General features: G+C 36.8%; 1 protein-coding gene across 1 annotated transcript in view; it reads left to right on the top strand.

Annotated features, from left to right (window-relative positions):
* The first annotated feature begins 9,207 nt into the window (after positions 1-9,207).
* Positions 9,208-21,334, top strand: part of LOC101890499 (uncharacterized) — a 37,462-nt gene continuing 25,335 nt past the window's right edge. The window contains exon 1 of the mRNA XM_005186064.4: positions 9,208-9,401. The gene's annotated coding sequence lies outside the window, so the exon portion shown is untranslated. The remainder of the gene's footprint in view (positions 9,402-21,334) is intronic.

Below are 21,334 nucleotides of genomic sequence, written 5' to 3'. Positions count from 1 at the left end.
TTAAAATGCTCATAACTTCTTAAATATTGACATTTCGGGGTTTTTAGCATCGTTTTGATCGCAGATATTTAAAGAGGAAGAATAGCATATTTTGAAATGCTCATAACTCCTTAAATATTGACATTTCGGGGGGTTTTAGCATAGTTTTGAACGCAGATATTTAAAGGGGAAAAATAGCATATTTTAAAATGCTCATAACTCCTTAAATATTGACATTTCGGGGTTTTTAGCATCGTTTTGATCGCAGATATTTAAAGAGGAAATATAGCATATTTTAAAATGCTCATAACTCCTTAAATATTGACATTTCGGGGTTTTCAGCATCGTTTTGATCGCAGATATTTAAAGAGGAAAATAGCATATTTTAAAATGCTCATAACTCCTTAAATATTGACATTTCGGGATTTTTAGAATCGTTTTGAACGCAGATATTTAAAGAGGAAAAATAGCATATTTTAAAATGCTCATAACTCCTTAAATATTGACATTTCGGGGTTTTCAGCATCGTTTTGATCGCAGATATTTAAAGAGGAAAAATAGCATATTTTAAAATGCTCATAACTCCTTAAATATTGACATTTCGGTGTTTTTAGCATCGTTTTGATCGCAGATATTTAAAGAGGAAAAATAGCATATTTTAAAATGCTCATAACTACTTAAATATTGACATTTCGGGGTTTTCAGCATCGTTTTGATCGCAGATATTTAAAGAGGAAAAATAGCATATTTTAAAATGCTCATAACTCCTTAAATATTGACATTTCGGGGTTTTTAGCATCGTTTTGATCGCAGATATTTAAAGAGGAAAAATAGCATTTTTTAAAATGCTCATAACTCCTTAAATATTGACATTTCGGGGTTTTTAGCATCGTTTTGAACGCAGATATTTAAAGAGGAAAAATAACATATTTTAAAGAGAAAATGAAATACTTCGGTCGACCATATCTGGTACCACACGCACATTTTAACATTTTCAGAAAATTATCACATATCTAATATAAAGTGAAGAAAGCAAACCTGGCACTTCGCATTATTTATATCATATTTATTTAGGTCTGATACAAAATGGACAATTTTGGTCCATTCCTTCGGAAGCTACCTATTCCATTTGAATGATCATAACAGGAGTCAAAATATATTTAAAAAATCGAAAATTGGCTGAGGGTATAAATTTGTCGACTAAGCCGACAGATATTTTTTTAAGTTGTTTTTTTTTCTAAATATGTTGACGTTTGTTTGGACGATTACCAGTAATGTCAATTTGACATGTGTATGGTATAATTTCTATGCTTTATAAAAAATAATTGTTTAGAGGGGATAGATATTTCAATTCGTTTACACTCTCCAAGTATTAAACTACCTAGTGTCTTTCGATGTCCCGTTTCCAATCTCACACCTTCCTATTGCGAGCTCTGCTAGGATTTCAACTGACTTGCCTGAATTAATAACCACTGTATACTTTGGCAAACCACATAATATAAAACAACCATTTAGAACCAAAACATTTTTACTTAAAACAATTTTTTTTATTACTCCACCACTTAGTAGCGTGGTGTACCGAGGAAATTCCCTAATGGAATGTTCTTGACTATCAATAGCTTAGTAAACATAAAAAAATTAAAATGTTATAACCCAATGATGAATTGAAAATTTGCCAACCTGTCAATGGTAATGACTGTGGAAATTCATCAACCGGTAGCTACAAACTCGTCTCACTAAGTAGACATAAATTGATGGAATACCAATAATAAGTTAGGAAACCACATTGGCAGTACAATGTTGCAGATATTTTGGTTAAAACCAACGGCATTATGTTGGCTAAGTGATGTTGTGATTAAAATTATTCATAAATTTCAATAATTTATGTTCCAATCTTTAGAGGAATTAATCTCTTTGTGAGCAAGGTATGAAAAAGCCTCGCCTGGGATATGTATTTACACCATTTAAAATGTATAACAAGCGATTAACATGCTTCTTCCGATGGCTGCTTGGTCTCGACATATGACATACATATATGCCATGAAATACAATAATAAAAATCTTAACTATATAAGGTCTTTCCAAAAATATTATTACCAAATCTTCTTTCTCGCATATTTTTATACCCTACACCAACTAGTGGTAAGGATATTATGTCTTTGTGCATTTGTTTGTAAAAGGAAGAAGGAAGCGAGATGGATCCATATTTAATTTTGTCGATCTTCATAGAATCACTATCTGAGTCGATTTATGCATGTCATTCAGTCTGTCCATCCGCCCGTCCATCTGTCCATGTATTTTTGTGAACAGAATGCAGGTCGCATTTATTATCCGATTGGGATGAAATTTTGCAAACATTATTTGTTTGGCCCAAGAACGAGCCCTATTGGTGAGAATCGGTTCAAATTTAGATAAAGCTCCCGTGTATATCTTCAACCCATATACATCTTCATCCGATTTTACGGTTATTGGCCACCATTCATATTGGACAGACTTTTTTTATATTTAACCAAATTTTTCCATTTGGTGAAGCTCCGATTTGTAGCATTTATTAATAAACAAGTCAAAAAGCAGTAAGTTCGGCCGGGCCGAATTTTGAATACCCTTCACAATTTGGAACGAATTTTGAAATTTTCGAAAAAGATAACATTCGTTGTTGTTGTTGTAGCAGCTCATACATATGTGTTCGTTCGGTTTCCATTTTCTGACTCAGTTCAATCAGGTTCTGCCTCTAAGCCCAGTCTCAAAAAGGATGCAACCTGTATGGGTTGAGTCCATAACGAGACTGGAGTTAGGTGAGTAGGCTTGGCTGGGCAGCGAAATAAGTGCAGCGTGTCATGTGGGCCTGTGCCACATGCTGGGCAGATGTTCTGCACTTCGCCGTTGATCCGGGCCCAGTAGGAATTTAGGCGGCTGCACCATCCGGATCGTAATTGAGCCAAGACTACTCGGGTTTGTCGGGGCAGCTCTCGTTCTTCAGCTGCGACGGGAGGGGGATGGTCTCCTAGCACAGTATTCACTCTATATCCTTCAATGGCTTCTGAGACCGCATTGGAGTGAATACTATTCAGTCCCGCTTGATAGGCCTGTTGATCTAAAGGCTCTCTCTTATACCTCTGTACCTCTCTCTCTAGATCATGAAGGTCTTTCCTAACGTGCCTGGGCGGAGGTTGCCTATCCACAAGATGGTGATTTGGATGGCTTTGTCTATAACACCCAAGCAGGTATTGCATTGACAGCATTTTGTTATGCTGTCGCACCGGTAAGACCTTCGCCTCCTCATGTAGGTAATCGACGGGTGTCATGAGAAGGCACCCTGTTGCGGTTCTAAGGGCGGCATTCTGGCAGGACTGAACATTTTTCCACTGCGTAGCACTGACGTTAGCGGACCACTCTGGAGCCGCATAGTTTACCACATCAACATTCGTCAAAAATTCTGTTAACATCTTAAAAATACCGAATATAGCCGTAGTATTAGGGTCTGTACTACGTGAACCTACATAGGCATTGTTTGTCATAAGCCATTACCATACTCAAATTCGAAACTTGAAATAAACGTTGAATAATGTAGCTAAAATCATCAAAATACCATATAAGAGGAGGTACCGTTATATCGAAGCTAGAAGACCTGGACCTACATAGATAATTTTCTGTCACAGGCTGTAGCTTCTATTATAACTTCAAATACGACATCTCAAACAATTTCGGTGAGTATTGTATCTAAAATCGTCGAAATACCGAATATAGGGAGGTACGGATGATATATAGGGCCTATATAAAGACCTGGACCTGCATAGACAATTTTCTGTTACAGACTGTAGTTTCCATTACGAACTCTAAATACGTAATTTGAAACAATTCCGGTGAATAATGTCGCTAAAATCATCAAAATACCGAATATCGGGAGGTACCGTTGTATGGGGGCTGTACGAAGACGTGGACCTGCACAGACAATTTTTTGTCATAGGCTGTAGTATCCATTACGAATCTCAAATACCAAATTTAAAACAATTCCGATGAATAATGTCGCTAAAATCATCAAAATTCCGAATATCGGGAGGTACTTATATATGGGGGCTATATGAAAACGTTGACCTACATGGCCCATTTACGAACTTAACCTGTCTACTGGAAAAATAAACACGTGTGCAAAATTTTAGCCTTCAATCTCAATTTGTTTGAAAGATAGCGTGACTACAACAGACTGACAGACGGACATCGAATCGATTTAGAATTTTACTCTGATCAAGAATATATATACTTTGTTGGGTCTGACATGAGTATTTCGAGGTGTTAAAAACGGAATGACAAAGTTAATATACCCTCCATAGTATGGTGGAGGGTATAAAAATGTCGGAAACAGCACCAATTTTAGAATATATTTAGATTTGTTCGAATTGGTCGCCTTTGGCACGAATTATGTCCTTCAAACGGTCAATGAAACCGTCACACGCTGCCTGAATGTTGCTCTGCGGTATTTTGGCCCATTTCCGGCGAAGCGCTTGCTTGAGGTGATCGACACTTTGGTATTTTTTAGTGCCAACCTTGCTTTCCAAAATACTCCAGACATAATAGTCCAACGGATTGCTATCCGGAGATTTTGGTGACCATTGTGCGCTGGAAATGAAGTGGGGAAACTCATTTTGTAACCATTTTTGGGTGGCGCGTGCTGAGCGATGGCGCTGAATCCTGTTGGAATGTCCAAGGTCTGCGGCCAAAATGTCTTCGCAATAATATTCGGCATTTATCTGATGCCACAATTGATTAATACGAGCAGAGAGCGACCATCGGCTGTTATGGCGGCCCACACCATCACCATGGCCGGCGCTTGAGTTCTGGTGGCCAACCGAAAGTGCACATTTTCAGCTGACCTCTTTGGCAAGTAAACACGACCATTTTGTTTGTTCACAAACTGCTGGACAACGAATGTGTTCTCATCGGAAAAAACCAAATTCGGCAGTTCACCACTTTCGGCCAAGCAAAGCAACCCTTTAGCTCTTTTGAGTCTATTTTCTTTCTGATGCGATGTAAGTTCTTGCATTTTTGGAATTTCAATGGCTTTACCCCGAGCTCATTTTTCAATATTTTCCGAATGGAATATTGCGATATGTTCAGCTCGCGGGCCATTTTTCGGCCACTGCGACGCGGTTTTCGATCAAGTCGCTTCTTTACTTTTCAAACCATTTCTGCTGTTGTTGCTGTGTTCCTCCGTCAATTACCTTGACGTCAGGCAACGCTACCTGTATCACGGTAACGAGCGATGGTACGAGACACAAAAGATTTATTCATATTTAAATGCTGGAGGGCTCTAACGATAGCCACTTGTGGTTATCCAGCCAAATATAAAGAAATCAAACTATCACGCTTGAATTCCATCACAAATAACTTTTTTCTGGAAAATTCTCAACAAAACGCTTTTGTACGCTTGAAAACAATAGAATGAGCTGTTACTGGAATAATTTTAACAGCTGTCGGACGAGTGGCTTAGAAATGACAGCAGTCAGAAGTTGGTTGTAGTTTTTTCATCTCAATTTCAAATTCAAAGACTAGATATAGCCTCAGATTCAATCTTTAAATTGCATGCAGATTAATGTTTAAAGTGTCAACCATATCTATTAACAGTAAACATAGCAGATTTGTTGCCAGACCAATACGCAACATGTTTATAAACATTGTTAAACATTTGTTTAAAAAACATGAAAATTCTAGAATTTTTCGTCAAAAAAAAACTATTACAACTAATAAATAAAAACAAACAAAACCCACAAAAACTACAACAACAAATTTAATTTAAAAACAGAAAACAAAAATAATGATGGTAATGATGTATGACGAGAATCTAAAGTAATTTTTGGTTGGATATTGTTTTTGCTTTCGTTGTGGTTGTCGTTGCTTTTTTGCAAACAATGTTCGCTGTAACAAGTGTTTCTTTCTTTTGCTAATATCTGCTTGATGTGGTTATATGGGGGCCCAGTTACAGATGTATGTCGAATTCACAACCACAAAAATACATATGTATGTGTTTGTGTGTGTCTGTATGAATCTGCGAATTTTCTCATTTAAATAGATATCTTGTATGTCTATCTAACTCCGGTCTAATATGGCAACCGAATTGTTTTGTTTTTGAACTCCGTTTCATTTGTCTCTCTCTCTCTCTCTCTCTCTCTCTCTCTCTCTCTCTCTGTCACACAGAAGTGAATCATATGTGCCGTCTGTTTTTGTGTCATTTGGTATGACACTCAAGTTGTCCGTCTGTCTGACGTTTTGTCGTCGGCTCAATTTGTTATTTACCCGCAAATCTTCATCAGCGGCTAAGAAATCCAGCCACATAGAAATATGTAAGCCAAGTTGAAACGAATCACTTGCATTATCGTTTGTTAGAATACTGTTGCTTCTGGAAGCAGGAGAGGATTTATGAAGGCAGCTGGTAGTTATGGGGCCTCATAAGAGGCGAAAAGATCCTCAGAAATCTCCGAGAAGGTCTTCAAGGTCCGAAAGACTGCAGAAAAATAATGGACGATGAAAAGTCTACAATTAGACAGGTCGATAAAATGAGTTCTAGTTGTCGAAGTCGTCCAAGATATTTTCTATCCTCAAAGAAGACCCTTAAGAGATCATCTATCCATAGAAGACCCCCTAGGAGGTATTTTTTCCATAAAGGACCTCTAGGAGGTCTTTTGCTCATAGAAGAGCAGAAGATGTCTTTGCCATAGAAGATCCCTTGAGGGGGTCTTCAGTTCATGGAAACTCCTAGAAGGTCTTTTATCCACAAAAGACCTCTATGTGGCCTTCTACCCATAGAAGATTCGGAGGAGGATAAAAGATCTTTAGAAGGTCATCTGTCCATTGAAGACCTTTAAGAAGGTCTTCTATCAATAGCAGACCTTTACAAGGTCTTTTGTCCATATACACCATTAGGAGGTCTTCTAGGCTCATAGAAGAACTATAAAGGTTCTTCTGTCCATAGAAGACAAATTAGAGATTTTTCGTCCAGACCTTTAGAAGGTTTTCTATCCATAGAAGACTCTACAAGAGTCTCCAGTCAAAAAAAGACCCTAAGGAGTTCTTCTTGTCCTTAGAAAACCCTCAAGGGATCTTCTGTACATAGAACACCCTTAGGATGTCTTCTATCCATATAAGACCCTTAGGAGGTCTTCTTTCTATAGGAGTCCTCTGGGAGGTCTACTAGTCCCATAGAAGACTTTTAAGGGCTCTTCTGACCTTAAGAGGTCTTCTGTTCATAGAATATCCATAGGAGGGTTTCTGTTCGTTAAAGACCTATAGAAAGTCATCTGTTCATAGAAGACTCCTGAAAGATCGTCAGACCCTGGAAGATTTTCAGACTCCTGGAAAATCTTCAGACCTCCAGCATCTTGTATGGGATCAGAAGACCTCCGAGAGGACTCCTCTGGAAAAGGCCTCCTAAGGGTATTCTATGGGCAGAAGACGTCCCTGAGGTCTCCTAAAGACCTTCTATGAATATAAGACTTCCTAAGGCGACAGAAGACCTCCTCAGGCTCCCCTTTGCGCAGAAGTCTGCCAAGTCTCGTACATAGACTTTAAAAAGTCTCAGGTCCCAAAAAGCCCCCTATGAAGCCTTCTGCCCAGAGGAAGCCACATGGAGAGAGGTTCACAAAAGACCTTTAGGAGATATTTTGTCCATCAAAGACCCGTAGGAGGCCTTCTGTTTGTAAATTACTTCTAGGAAGTCTTCCGTACATAGAAGACCTTTGGGATAAGTTGTCTGTAGGAGACCCCTAGAAAGTTTTCTGTACAGAGAAGATCATTCCGAGGTCTTCTTTCCATTGAAGACCCCTAAGAGATCGTCTCTCCATAGAAAATCTTTAGAAGGACTATTGTCCACAGAAGACCCTGAAGAAATCTTCTGTCATAGAAGACCCTTGGGATGTCATCTGTGCATAGAGGACTCTAAGGAGGTCTTCTGTCCATGGAAGACCTCTAGGAGATCTTCTGTACCTAGAAGACTCCTCTTCTTCTCTCCTGAGGGCTTCTGTGGGTAAAAGACCCTCGGGAATCCTTATATCTTTAGAAGACCACTAATAGATCTTCAGACCATAGAGGACCTCTTGGAGGTCTTCTGTACCAAGAAAATCTATTGGCGGTATGCTTTCTATAGAAGATCCTTGGGGTCATCTCTTCATAGAAAACCCTTAGAAGGGTCCATAGAACTCCTCTATCCCTAGAATACCTCTAGAAGTCCTTCAGTCCATAGTAGACCTTTAAGACTTTCTCTGTTCTTGGAAGAAGCTTCGGATGTATTCTGTCCACAGAAGACCATCCGGGTATCTTTTGTTCCTAGAAGACTTCTAGGAGGTAATCTGCCCCTAGGGGTGTTCTGCCTAAATAACCCCCTAGGAAAGATCCATAGAAACCAATGAAGAAGAACTTTATAACATCGTCAGTCCATAGGGAGTCCCCTTTTTCCCTGGAGGTACACTAAAACTTTATCTGTCATTAGAAGACCTTTAGGAGGTCTTCTATTCATGAAAGCCCCTTGCGGGGCGTTTGTCCATAGAAGACTTTAAGGAAGACTTTCGTCCATAGAAAATCTTGCCAACCATACCTTTGGCCTTTGCCCATCTGACCCTGTTCCCCTTTGGCAATTCTTGTCTTCTTTCTGTTTTGGGAACTGGAAGACCAATACGACAAAACTCCAAACTGACAAAACGGGCCGGAGACAATCACCCAACTAACCAAGTTACTTACATTTGGCCTGGCAATAAAGCAATATTTGCTCTAAGCCATGGCTTGGTGGTCGGGTGGACAGATGGATGGCTGGTTGGTTGGTTGGTGGTTGGAGTATGGGGGCATGGCTGTGACTGAAGATCCATCCATTGACTGAGTACCAGCTATACCACCAATTGCGCATGTATGCATATGTATGTGTGTATTGTTGTTGTTGTTGTTATTTTAATGCTTCTGCTTCTTGTTGGTTTTGTTGCTGTTGCTGTACATACTGGCAAAAATAGTGATTACAATTTTCAGTCATTTATTTCTGTGTAGTACTTGTTGTTGTTGTTGCTGTTACTGATGGGGCTTTTTGTTGCTGTACTTACCTGATGTACGGCTGTGACTGTGTGTCGCACTGTGTGGCTGCCTGTCTATGTCGTCGAGTTTAGCGCATTTTTCACAGTTTCTGTGTTTCTATGCTTGGCGCTGTGTGTTTCTGCTTTTTTTTGGGGACAAGCTATTATAAGCCGTGGTAAGATCGTCTCCACGATCAGTTGGTTAAAGTATATCGTTGCGTACGGACAAATTTTGGAATTTTGAGCCGTTTTGAATTTTGTGCATTCAGCCAGCATTGGATTCAGCTGCCACCCAGTGCAATCGAGAAGCATTAATCTCAAGTCGCCAAAACGTATTGTTTTTAAGTGTTGCGAAAAAAATAAATTTTGAATAGTGTAAGTGTTAAAATAATGAAATGAAAATTACAAAAACAAAGAAAAAAACTAAGAGAAAAAACTACAAAACGAAATAAATTGACTTGTGAAAATTATGAAACTGAAATCCTCTGTTTTGTGGAGAAGAAGAATTGTGAACAAAATTCTATGTCGTCCATGTAACTCATAAAGATCGTTGGCCACCTTCGCCTTAATTATCCTAATTAAGAGAACAGAATTGTTTTTTTGTTTTAATTAAAGGGATCCATCGTTGCTGTCATCATTCCATCAGTGTTGTTAAATAGTTTTGTGCAATCATATATTTTTTTTGTTGGTTTTCAGTTTCTGTTTTGTTTGAAAGTCGTTCACGTTTTTTTCACGACTCACGTTTTCCGCTACTGCATAAATTTCCATTTCAAATTACCGATGCTACCAGAATACGTTTTCAAAACAAACAAAAAACCCTTAGAATATTCAAACACACCAACTGAATTTAGTTCAGAGAGGTTCATTGTATTGTTATTTATTGTTTGGCGGACTGGTGTTTGCTGCAAAAAGAAGATACTCTGAGTTCGAAAAATATTATATTTTTTTTGTCAGGTAAAAGGAAAATAAAGTTCAAATTGCTTGAGATTAACAACTAAACTATTCGTTGATTAAACGTCAAAATCTACAAAAAAAAAAAACAGTAAAGAAAGTCCTAAAGTCGGGCGGGGCCGATTTTATGATACCCTACACCACTTTGCTAATTTAGTAGAGCTCCACATAACAATTAAAAGTTTTTATGGGAGAATTCAATCATACACGCTATAATTATAATTATTATTATTTTAATTATAATTATATTTATAATTTAAAATTCAAAGGATTAAATATGCCGAAGCATTTATATCTTGTAAATTCGGACTTGTATTGCCCATTTGGTGCAAAATTACTTTGAAATCAGATAGAGATATATATGGGAGCTATATCCAAATCTGAACCGATCTCGATAAAATTTGGCAAAGATATTTCTGAGCTGTATTTGATATATTTCCCCAATATATGCGGAGGACAAAAATAACAAATCGGATGAACAATATATATGGGAGCTATAGCTATATCTGAACCGATCTTCACTAAATTTGGCATACTACCATCTAGACTCAATTCGGTCATATGTGCCAAATTCCATCTCATTTGGGCAAATATTAGACATCTGGTGTACAATAAAAGGTAAATCGGACGAAGTTATATATAGGAGAATCTGAACCGATCTCGATAAAATTTAGCAAAGGTATTTTTGAGCTGCATTTGATATATTTCCCCAATATATGCGGAGGACAAAAATAACAAATCGGATGAACAATATATATGGGAGCTATAGCTATATCTGTACCGATTTTGATCAAATTTGGCATACTTATTTTCAGACCTAATTTGGTTGTATGTGCAAAATTCCATACTATTCGGGCTGGTATTACACGTCTGGTGCACAATAAAAGGCAAATCGGACGAAGATATATATGGGAGCTACATTTAAATGTTTACCGATTATCTCCAATTTCAATAGGGTTCGTCCTAGGGCCAAACAAATGTTGTTTGGAAAATTTCATCTCAATCGGATAATAAATGCGACCTGCATTTTGTTCACAAGAATACATTGACAGACGGGCTGACATTCATAAATCAACTCAGAAAGTGATTCTATGCAGATCATCAAAAGGAACTATGGGTCTATCTCGTTGCCTTTTGCCTGTTACAAACAAATGTACAAAGACATAATACCCTGACCACCTTGTGATGTAGGGTATAAATACCTAAGACTTTTTCTATTCTAAGAAGACCCTTAGGAGGTCTTCTTTCTACATCAGACCTTTACAAATTATTTGTCCCTAGAAGACCTCTAGAAGATCTTGAGGTTTTCATAGGTCCATAGAAGAGCCTTCGGAGACCTTATGTCCATAGACGACCCTTTGGAGGTATTTCGTCCATAGGAGACCTCTACGAGGAGGAAAAGTACCTTAGGAGGTATTCTGTCCCTAGAAGGCCCTTAGGGGAGCATTCGATTTGACCCAAACTTGGTACATTGTAATATTATTGTCAAACTAAGATTGAGTTAGGAGATGGGCAATATCGGTCCACTCCTTCTGGTACCTCCCCCACAAAATGTCAATATTTTCAAAGAAACTAAAGAGAAAGGACTATCGGATTTTGCTTCAACTTTGTAAATCCTTATATTTGCGTCTCTGCTAGGTCAGGTGGGAAAATCGACAATATCGGTCCACAACACTAAACAACTACAATTGTTATAAAATAACACACATGACAATATTTCTATTAATACAAGATCTGCTGTGAAGATGGAATATATCGGTCCACTCCTTCTGTTACGTCCCCCACAAAGGGTCAAAATTTTGAATATTCGCGAAGCTTATTAAACATGAAATTGACATCCGATGCAATTAGATGTGCCAAGTATCTCAATATTTCCATCAACACAAGATCTCTTATGAACATGGTAGAGATCGGACCATTCCTTCTGGTACCTCCCAAAAACAATGTTCCAAATTTTAAATAAACAAAACGATCATAAAATTCGAAATAAGTCTCCGATTCTCTTCATACATTCCAGTATTTCTACTAGCACAAGATATGCTGTGAAGATGGAATGTATCGGCCCACTCCTTCTGGTACCTTTCCCAAAAAGGGTCAAAATTTTGAAAAACAAAAAATATCATAAAATCTAAAATAAGCATCCGGTTCTCTCCATATTTCACACATCCCATTATTTCTATTATCAAAAGATCTGCCTTGAAGATGAAATATATCGGAACATTCCCTCTGGTACCACCCTAAAAAAAGTCCCAGATTTTAAATAAACAAAACGATGATAAAATTCGAAATAAGTATCCGATTCTCTTCATATTTCATACATTCCACTATTTCTTCTGCTGTGAAGTTGGAATGTATCGATCCACTCCTTCTGGTACTTTCCCCACAAAGTGTCAAATTTTTCAATTTCCAAGCAGCTCATCCGATTCCATTTAACCTTGAAGATGGTAGAGATCGGACCACTCCTTCTGGTACCTCTCCCACAAAGGGTCAAAACTTTGAATATTCATGAAGCTCATAAAACGCGAAATTCACTTTCGATTCCATTCAGACTTGGCACATCTCAATATTTCCATCAACACAAGATCTCTCATAAACATGGTAGAGATCGGACCATTCCCTCTGGTACCTCCCCAAAAAAAAGTTCCAAATTTGAATAACCAAAACGATCTCTTCGATCTCGATTGTCTTCAAATTACACCCATCACAATATTTTTATTAACCCAAGGTCTGGTGTGAAGATGGGATACCTCCCCCACAACAGGTTAACATTTTGAATATCTATGAAGCTCATAAAACGCATATCTTTCTCTCAACCAGAAACCTGAGATGAATATGGAATTTATGATTTCCCGCAAAATTGGATCGATTTTTTTGTCATTTTGCCCATCCAATATTTTTATCTGAATCAGAAGAAGTTTGAAAATGGAATATTTTGTTCGACTATATCTGGCACCTCACTCTCATTTTAACATTTTCTAAAAATTATCAAATGTATCGCACAAATTATTACATGTATCGCAATATTTATATCATATTTATTTATTTATAAATTTTGGCATTGATATCTCGTGACCTCTTTGCAAATAACTGTCTATGTCATTACTTTTTGTTTAATAACCTTTATAAATCAGAGGATCAAAATTCAATAGAAAACTATGTTTTTCTCGAAATCTGATTTTGGAGGTATTTATTTATCTAAGCTCACGCCAACGGTGCGGTGTTGCTAATTAAAGTTTTAAATTCTTCTGATTCACACAAATTCAGAACCAAATTCGTTGTCGTTACATTGTAATCGTATAACATTAGTTTTCATTTAGCTGCCACACCATGTGGCAGGTATGTCAAAATGTAGACTAAATTTAAAATTCTTAGTAATAATTTCAAAAATTTTGGGCGAACGGATGCCAAGCTTAAACTACAATGTGTAACTCGATGCTTTAAATACATCGCCATTTTCAAAAAGATCCCTACCCACCAAATACTTGATCTACACATGACCTATACATCTTTACTTTTAGGCAGTTAGGTTCAGAATAATAGGAATTGCTTGCCACTCTTGATTAACATCCTCCCAATTAAACCAAATGAATTTCAAAATTGTTACTTTCGAGGCCTGATATTTCCCAAATCCCAAAAATGCATTTTATGTTCATTTCGTGGGCTTTTGCAAAAATGAGATCTCACGTTTGTCATTCTCAAAATGTGCAATGCAATTTGCCAACCAAAAGAAGAATCATAATGGCATTCCAATCTACCAACCACTAGTTCCGTTTTGTCCATGTTCGTCACTGCTGCTGCTGTTGTTGTTGTTGCCATCTTTTTTGCATTCAAAGCGATTTTCATGTGCCTTTTTTCCGTTTAAGCATCCGTTTTCTCTATTTCTTAAGGAAAAATTGACGATATGACGACACTCATCAAACCATCGATCTGTCAAATGCGAACCATCAACCATGGCTATAGCTACACCAAGCCATGGCAATGCACAAAACAAAGATTTCTGTCTTCAGGTCTTTCTCTCTACCAATTCAGGGGTTTAGAAAATGAAACTCAATACCGTCATAATCTAGTCAGTCAGTTAGTCAGTCAGTCATTCGTTCGTTCAGTGAATTTTGTCGTCATTGGCAGAAACAGAAACAGAAACTCAATGACAGAAACGTGTCTATTTGGCGCGAGTTATGTTGTCGTTGTTGTTGGTGTTTTTCTAAAATTCCTTATTGAATGATTTCACCGCCAGCCTGTAATTGCAATGTTTAGTGTCTTCACTTTTGTCTTCAGAGGTGGCAGCTGATCATAAAACACCAACAATGCCACTAAAGAAGACAACCAGACAAGCCAATACTTTCATAAAAAAAATCAATATTTTTTTTATTCTTTGAAATTGAAATATAGTTTTAATTTGAATTTGAAATGAAGGATTTTTATTATTGCTATTCTTGAAGCTGCACCTGGAATGCAACGACTGCAATTTTGATGGGGGAAATAATTGCCATGAAATGACAGCAGATAATGCTGCTGCTGAGCTCATTGATCATGCCACCCAGAATTTAATTGGAAATTCTTATGATCTTCATGGAAAAAAAAAGAATTAATTTGCAAACAAACACTTGGGACATCGTTGTGAGGTTCATAGAGGTGGCTGGAGGTTCATAAAATATTGTGGAAATAATTGAAATCATCTACCGGTCTTGTAATGGTTTCATACATAAAATTTTCGTAATAAAAAATTTAGAAGCCGAACTCGTCTTTTGTTTATTTTGAAAACTATAAAATCGAACTTATATAATCGATTTTCGATTCTGAGATCCTTTTTTTTAGATGTGACACCCTTTGTGAAAGAGAGTGATATTTACATATCTTTGTATACCCTCCACCATAGTATGGAGGGTATATTAAGTTTGTCATTCCGTTTGTAACACTTCGAAATACACATTTTAGACCCCACAAAGTAATATATTCTTGAACAGGCCCGTCTGCCCGTCTGTGGAAATCACTCTAGCTTCCGAACGAATTGAAGTAGATTGATAAAATTTGACTCAAATGTTTGTTATGTCTGCAGGACTTTTTATTGTATTGAAAATGGGTCATGTAGGTCCACGTTTTGGTATAGCCCCCATATAACGGTACCTGCCGATATTCGGCATTTTGATGACTTTAGCGACATAATTCACCAGAATTGTTTCAAATTTGGTATTTGAAGTTCGTAACGAAGACTACGGCCTAAGACAAAAAATTCTCTTCTCTACCTCTCATTATTCGGTATTTTGATGATTTTATCTACACTATTACCGATTTTTAAAGTTTCGCATTGGTAATGACTTGTGACAAATGTTACCTATGCAGGTCCAACGTCGTCGTATAGACCCTAATATAACAGCTACATATGGTATTTTTAAGATTTTAACAGAATTTTTAACGGTCGAAAGTATTAAATGTTCGGAGCTTACAGCTTCTATTACTGGACTGACAGCCTTTGTTGTCGCTAGTAGAGTCAGACTAACGGCACTGATGGATAAACATTTTTACCTTTAGGTTGAATTCCATCACGAATAACTTTTTTCTGGAAAATTCTCACCAAAATGCTTTTGTACGCTTCAAAACAATATAATGAACTTTCACTGGAATAAATTTAACAGCTGACGGACAAATGGCTTAGAAATGACAGCAGTCTGAAGTTGGATGCAGTTTTTTTTTTTTCATCTTACCCTATATATACACTTTTTTTCCTTTTCTCCAAAATGTCACCCTTTGTGAGGGTAAAGCGTACCCATATATCCCATATGGACATAAAATCTGGGGTTACTAAAAATATTGAGACACATGAAATTTCAAGAATGATTCTGACTTGTTTCGCTTGTTATAAGGGTTAACATTATTCTAAATGTTGACTACCATATCCACACCCGATCCAAAATTGGTTACAATATCGGACTCTTATGTATAAGAGCTACGATTATTTAAAATGTTAATCCTTTGTGAGGAACGCACTAAAAGGTATAGGACGATTGTCCTGACCTGGCACAGACTCAAATATTAGTTATTTTTATGAGGATTATTTTTTTCGTTAAAAGTTTTAACCTTTTGTGGGGGAGGTAACTAAAGGAGTTGACCAATATTGTCCATCTCCGAACTCGATCTAAGTTTTATAGTAATAATACGATGTAAAAAGTTTGGACCAAATCGGAAACTTGCACTTGCCAGACAGACGGGCAAACATCGCTGCTGCATCGGCTCCAAATGTCTTGAAACGCATCAAGTACAAAAATACCTCTGCCAAAAAGATTTGAAGAAAATCTGACATAGATTTTCAAAGCTGAAGACAGCTATTATTTTAAAAAATGGTCGTTACAAAAATGAATGGACTAAATGGAGTCCTTTTTGCACCAGACCATTGTCTTATCTATGTATTACGGTGTGCCAAATTTATACTTTTTTTTTAAATGTTGAGCTTTATTGCTCATCTTTAAACTCGTTTGACGACTAGCAAAAATATTACGATATTATAAGTTTGGACCAAATCGGGTACTCCCGTACCAACCAGCCGGCCAGACGGCCATGACTAGATATACTCGAAATGGATTTTTTATTTTTATTTTTAGATATGGTCTTAAAACCCCTACTGCGACAAGGAGCATTCCGGACGAATAAAATGAGAAAATAATACGATACGAATAACAGAATTTAATATTTTTACTACAAGTGGATCTTTCACGACTCTTGGACTTTTCAGTACCAATAGTTGATAAATCGAACCAACTTTATGCTTTTCTGAAGTTGTAATCCAAAATGTTTCTTTATGTGTTTTTTTAGTTCTGAAAATTTTATTATTATTTTTTCAATATCGAAAACCCAATTCGCATATAAAATGCAAATGCTATAATGTTGCTGCAACATTTGATGGACTATGTGAGCAACATGTTGCAGCAACATCCCCTGCCTGTAAAAATAACTGAACATTTCTTCACAATTTCTTCGTCATCACCAATGCTGATCATGTTTTCAACTGGAAAGTGCTAATTTGCCAATAAATGAAGATCTGGCGGAGGAGCAACAGGTTTTGTGGTTGTTGTGATAGTTTTTCTTGTTGTTGTTGACTTGTTTGCGGCTAACTACAACCTGTTGGCTGTGGTTTGTGGGCTTGAGCCTAAAACACGTTCGTTTACTTTTATTATTATCGTATAACAGTGAGATGCACAAGAGGAAGAGGAGGAGGCGGGATGGGCAAATCTTTACAAGCCGATATAAGTAAAAGTTTTTTTTTTTTTGCACAAACACAGAGGCTTTCGTTTGTTTTGGTTTTTTCCGATTTATGGTTTGAACGTAATTTTTATGTTGAACGTAAACGAAGAAATTGAGAAAACAGCAACAGACAATTGAATTGTTGTCTGAGGAGATAGATGAATGGATTGATGTTGGTGGTGGATGGTTGGATGGATGGACACATTTTTTCCCGCCCAAAAAAAAAATTCCTCTTGTCTTCGAGGATCAATCACCATTGGAGTTGCATTGTATTTTTTCGCCAATGGTTACACGACTGATTTGCAGGTGAATGTTGTCAAGGAAAAGTTACCGCAAAACGAGAAGAGATAAATAACAACAACCTCATCATCGACAATCATCGGCCGGTTAAACAACTTGCGATTTCATCATTGGAATGTTTGGTTACTTTTGAAGATCTTGAGTGGGATTTGAATGAAATGTTTCTTTCATTTTTGGTTTGAAGGGTTTGGGTTTTTTTTTTTTTTTGATTGTTGGAATTGTTTTTGTTTCCTTGCAAGGGTTTTCTCTTTTATGGAATTTAAATTTTATGAATGTTATGACATTTAGGAAAGAGGAAGAGAAATTTCGTGAAATATTTGAAACATTTTAGATTGATAACTGATGGAATTCCTGGTTTATCTTTATAACAGGAGGAGTATTGCAAAAATATAGCTAAGGTCCAATAGAAGACCCTTCTACTCTTCCTCACATTGACTATTAGCCATAATACTACTAAGGTCAAAATATTGATGGCATCTAGACGTAAAAACCAGTAAGAAACGTGGACTCGATATCGAAAACCCAATGTTCGCATACTTATTTTAGTATCTAACCAAAAAGGGTTAACATTTTAAATAATTATAATTTTTATAAAATATTTCCATGAGTAGCACATCCTGGGTGATTTAAATTTATTTGTACATTCCTTCTGGTGCCCAGACCCAAAATGGATAATTGGAAGAAAAAAATAAATATATAGGAGGAATCGAACAGTTTTCTAGGTGGACGATATTAGGCCACAATTTCTTGCACTTCCCACGGAAGATCTAAAATTTCAAATAACAAATTAAACCAGTAAAGAAAGTCCTAAAGCCGGTGGGCGCCGATTTTATGATACCCTACACCACTTTGCTAATTTAGTTAAGCTCCACATAACAATTAAAAGTTTTTATGGGAGAATTCAATCATACGCGCTATGATTATAATTATAAGTTAAAGTTCAAAAGACTAAATATGCCGAAGCATTTGTATCTCTTAAATTCGGACTTGTATTGCCCATTTGATATATATGGGAGCTATATACAAATCTGAACCGATCTTCATAAAATTTGGCAAAGATATTTCTGAGCTGTATTTCATATATTTCCCTGAATGTCGTTGTTACGGAGTGCATATTACGGCTGTGGGTAACAAATATAACAAATCGGATGAACAATATATATGGGAGCTATAGCTATATCTGAACCGATTTTCAAATTTGACATACTACCTTCTAGACTCAATTCGGTCGTATGTGCCAAATTCCATCCCATTTGGGCAAATATTAGACGTTTGGTGCACAATAAAAGGTAAATCGGACGAAGTTATATATGAGAGATATATCTAAATCTGAACCGATCTCGATAAAGTTTAGCAAATGTATTTCTGTGCTACATTTGATATATTTCTCCAAATATTGTTGTTACAGAGTGCATATTACGGCTGCGGAGGACAAAAATAACAAATCGGCTGAACAATTTATATATGGGAGCTATAGCTATATCTGAACCGATTTCGATTAAATTTGGCATACTTATTTTCAGGCCCAATCTGGTTGTATGTGCAAAATTCCATACCATTTGGGCTGATATTACACGTTTGGTGCACAATAAAAGGCAAATCGGACGAAGATATATATGGGAGCTATATCTAAATTTTGACCGATTATCTCCAATTTCAATAGGGTTCGTCCTTGGGCCAAACAAATTTTGTTTGGAAAATTTCATCTCAATCAGATAATAAATGCGACCTGCATTTTGTTCACAAGAATACATGGACAGACGGACGGACTGACATGCATAAATCAGCTCAGAAAGTGATTCTATGCAGATCATCAAAAGGAACTATGGGTCGAAATGAATCGAATGCTTATTTTGCATTTTATGAGAGTCATACTTTTTCAAAATATTGGCCCATTGTGGGGGAGGTAGCATAAGGAGAAGACCGATATATTTCATCTTAACACCAGATCCTGTGTTAACAGAAATATTCGGATGTGCGAAATTTTTAGAGAACCGGATGCTTATTTCGAAATTTATGATCATTTTGGTTATTCACAACTTTGACCCTATGTGGGGGAAGGGTACCAGAAGGAATGGTTCGATCTCTATCATCTTTATAACAGATCTTGTGTTGATGGAAATATTGAGATGTACCAAGTCTGAATAGTATCGGAGCTTTATGAATATTCAAAATTTTGACCTTTGTGGAGGAGGCACTAGAAGAAGTGGTAACAAGATCTGGAGTTGATAAAATTATCGGGATGTGTAAAATTTTAAGACAATCGGATTTTTACAACACATTTTATAAGAGTTATATTATTCAAAATCTTTACCTTTTGTGGGGGAGATACTGGATGGAGTGGACCGATATTGTCCATTTTCGCACCTGACCTAGCACTGATGCAAATATTACGATTTGCCAAATTGGTGCAGAATTGGATTATCCTTTCTCTAACTGTGCAGTAAATTATTATTATTTTTTTTTTTTTTTTTTTGAAAATGTTGACCTTTTGTGAGGGAGGTACCAGAAGGAGTGTATTGATATTTCCCTTCTCCGAAATCGAACTAAGTTTGACAATAATATAACGATGTACCGAGTTTGGATCAAATCGAATACTCCCTTCGAGAGTTATTGTGTCCACCAGCCAGACAGACAGACAGACGGACGGACGGACATCTCTAGATCGACTCTAAAAAGCCTGAAACGGATTTGGTCCAAAGAGACGTAGGGTCTAAAACCGTTTTTTCGATGAGGCACGTTTTGGCCGTATCAAATGATATATAGCCTCTCTAGCCATATGGCTGAAGGTATAATAATAAATATATAGAAGAAATCGAAAAGAATATCCGATTTGGAACAAGCAGTACACCTCGTATGTCTAACTCAGAGCTTCATATCAGGCCACAACTTCTTGTGATTCGCACAAAAAAAAATCTAAAATTTTCATAGAACATAAATGAAGTTAAATTCTGCCGAACCGATAGTTTAATATCCATCGCCATGTGAAGATTTCATTTATGTCGAAATTGGTTAATACTAATTTTCCCTAAAATTTGGAAATTTCTTGGAATGTAGGCTATACTATTGTTGGAAATTGTTGAGAGGAGTTTACCTATCCTTCCGTTGGGACGAAAAATGCCAGGAGTTCAAATTCCCACTGAGAACAGAAAATTTCAAAATACAGCTGATATGGTTGAAGATAAGGGACCGAAACTTGAATAATTTCAAAAATCTGGAGGCTACACCAAAAATTAAACCAAAAAGTGCGAGGAGTTAAACTTTGCTCTGAGAACCCGATAATCGGGACCAAAACTTTTAAAATAAAAAAAATCCCAAGGTATAGAACAAATCATGCGAGCGATATGTTAATATTTGTAAATACTTGCCGACGAACCGACTGATAGTTTATAAACTCGAAAATTCTTAAAATGTAAAATACAGGGTTGGATTCCACAACCATCGCAAACTTATCGTCAATTTAGAGGTATTATTACAAATAATATGTAAACCATACAAATATTGCGTAAAAAGCGATTTCATGATCTGAATCCATCCCAAAAACCACTCAAGCTCGACCATTCGTAATGCCTTATTAACTATTGCATAGCTAGATGAATATTCCGAAGCATATCACATATTTACTCCATTATCTTTGGAGTACTTTATTTTACAAAATCTTGGAGAGATCATTGCAACAGAACCCCCCATGCCCCTCGAGCCATTCATTCGCTCATTTATGGCCAAAGGCGGATATAGGAAAAAACCAAAACGCCAAACTAAACAAATTGAAGACGATCATATTTCACAAAGAGATGGATATTTTAACCATTAATGGCAGG

Source organism: Musca domestica, unplaced genomic scaffold (assembly GCF_030504385.1).
Source record: "Musca domestica strain aabys unplaced genomic scaffold, Musca_domestica.polishedcontigs.V.1.1 19, whole genome shotgun sequence".
Classification (NCBI taxonomy): Eukaryota; Metazoa; Arthropoda; class Insecta; order Diptera; family Muscidae; genus Musca; species Musca domestica.
This window is presented reverse-complemented; position numbering and strand designations above follow the sequence as displayed.